Below are 2,607 nucleotides of genomic sequence, written 5' to 3' on the forward strand. Positions count from 1 at the left end.
CCAGTGGGTCTCCTCTCTAGACTATCGTCCCCCCACCATGCATCCCTCTAACCTCCATCTTACCAGTCTTGGCCACACCTCCATCTTTCTATGTCCATTTCTTTTTCAGAGAAATTTGCTCATCTCTTGGCTTTTTCAGTTGGATTTCAGTCTCTTTAGATCAGCGGTCCTCAACCTTTTTGGCACCAGAGACCGGTGCTCCGATGAGAATCTAATGCCTGATAATCTGAGGTGGAGCTGAGGCAGTGATGCTAGCGCTGGGGAGCGGCTGCAAATACAGATGAAGCTTTGCTCACCCAGAGCTCACCTCCTGCTGTGCAGCCCAGTTCTTAACAGGCCACGGACCTGTACTGAGCCCAGAGCTTTGGGAACCCCTGCTTTAGATAACAGAGGAGAATTATAAATAAACAAATAAACTCACGTTCACATGTGTGCAAAAAAAGACACACACACACAGAATCAATTCTCTCTAAATTAAATGAATAAATGGTTGGTTCGCCTATAAATGAGTCAACACACTGGATCCTCAATATTGAGTTCTAGAAATCTCGACTATTAAAAAAATTAGGTGTGGTAATATTAAGAAGTAGCAGCTATCTATAAAACATCTCAACTGGAATTACTCCACCACCTTTTCACAAAGAGAAAAGAACAAATCGAACGTACCACCAACGTTTAGACGGAATTTCAGAAACAGCACAGTAGCAAGAACATTGGAATCTCAGAAATGCTGGTCGATACTGCCTATAGCTCACATCTCCCTATGACAATTTCAGAAACCGTATACAGAAACTGTGTGACCCACCTGATCCACACTTAAGCTGTGCTGTGAGTGAACTGAAGATATTATGATTTCAAATTACGGGTTTGTTACAAAGAGTAAAGAAAATGGCACTGTGTTTTTTAACCTGGCAGGGCACACTTCATGGATATTCAGCAAATGTTCCATTCCAACTTGTCCGAGGAGCAATTTTCCTGCCAGAGGTTTGAAGAAGAAAGGTCGCCAATGCTTAGTCAAAGTCCTTGCTTGTCGAACTTATAAAAAGGAAAGCTCTGACCAAGGCAAACATTTCGTATGTTAGGCAATCTTAGTTCTTACAGTCTTTCAAAATCTTATGAAAAGAGGTGTCAAGTTCTAAAAAGCTTGGTTGCCCACATACAGTCAAGTTGCACTTGGTTACAGGGAAAGAGGGAATGATAAAAACAAAGTGATGATAGAAAGTCCCATCGCTCCAAAAAAAACTTCATTAGGTCAAATCCTAGCACCTGGTAACAGGCACTCAAGTAAATAAGTGACATTAAAGAAACTATAAAAGAAAATCTGAAAGAAAAATCTTGGCTAAGGAAAAAGTGAGAAAAAGGAAATAATGATTACTAATTGAACAAAATTAAGCCTATAAATTCAAGATAGGCAAATAAGATACTTTTATCAGAGAGAAATTTTTATTAAAATTAGTCATATCTAAATTGATTACCTACAAACAAAACCTATAGCAAGATGTCAAAGCTACATGATTCTATGGCAAACAAAAAACAAAACAACAACAACAACAACAACAAAACAGAACAAAGATATTTTATATTACATATTTATTTAGTAATGAAATCACCTTTTCTATTTCTCCCTAAAACTTTTGAGTATTCAACTAGCAATTGCCCTTAATGTACCTGCTGAAAATCTATTCAATATTCCGTTAATTAGGTTATACACAATAAAATCTAGGGGCGACCGTGAATACATTAAAAGTGGATGTGCTCAGTATAAAATCTTATTACATGTAATTATATTTCTAAGGTCAGAAAGAAAGCCCATGGGAATCAAGGTAATTTCCAGATTTTATACACATGTGGAGAATGTCACTCTAGCTCCTCTCCTGGAGGTTTCCGAGGGCTGCGTTTAATTCCACTTGAAGTGGAAGGCACATCAGAAGCTTCCATCACCGTACTCTGCACCTGTGTCTCACTGCACACTGACACGGTGCCTCACAAACTTGCATAAACGATTATGATCAGAAGGGCCTCTGGTTTTTGTTTTTTTTTTTCAAATTCACATGCCCATCTTCCTATTGATCATCTTACTTATGCTCTAACTTTGAGGACCGCCGCCATCTAGAGACTGCGAGGTCTCTTAGAGAACAGTCTCAATCTTGAGCCAAGAGAGAGAAGCGCTAGCTAAATATCTTTCGAGACTGTTGTCTCAAAGAGGCAGAGACATACTGCAGCTCGGCAGATTCATATTTTCGATTGAAAAATGAGACACTTCAAAAAGCAAATATTGTCTACAGCCATGCCACCCTGAACAAGCCCGATCCCATCTGATCTTGGAAGCTAAGCAGGGGTCGGGCCTGGTTAGTACTTGGATGGGAGACCACCTAGGAAGACCAAGTGCTGTGGGTGTGAAAAATAAAAAAATAAGGGATTGTAAGCTGACAAGGTCCTTGTAATCTGTGAGGTCAACCAAGAGTTGCCTTGCCTTAAAAAAAAAACAAAAAAGCAAATGTCAGTACTAAATAACGCAGGGACTCTAACTGAAACCAGTGTAAAAATGAGACATCATTTAACCTCAAATTCACTTCCTGAGTAAGGATGAAGAATCATGCCATTGAC

The 2,607-nt window shown here is 39.4% G+C and overlaps 1 pseudogene; it reads left to right on the forward strand.

Annotated features, from left to right (window-relative positions):
* Window positions 1-2,277: 2,277 nt before the first annotated feature.
* On the forward strand, window positions 2,278-2,397 carry LOC111733271 (annotated as a pseudogene).
* The last annotated feature ends 210 nt before the right edge of the window (window positions 2,398-2,607 follow it).

The sequence above is a fragment of the Pteropus vampyrus genome, unplaced genomic scaffold, assembly GCF_000151845.1.
Source record: "Pteropus vampyrus isolate Shadow unplaced genomic scaffold, Pvam_2.0 Scaffold13, whole genome shotgun sequence".
Classification (NCBI taxonomy): Eukaryota; Metazoa; Chordata; class Mammalia; order Chiroptera; family Pteropodidae; genus Pteropus; species Pteropus vampyrus.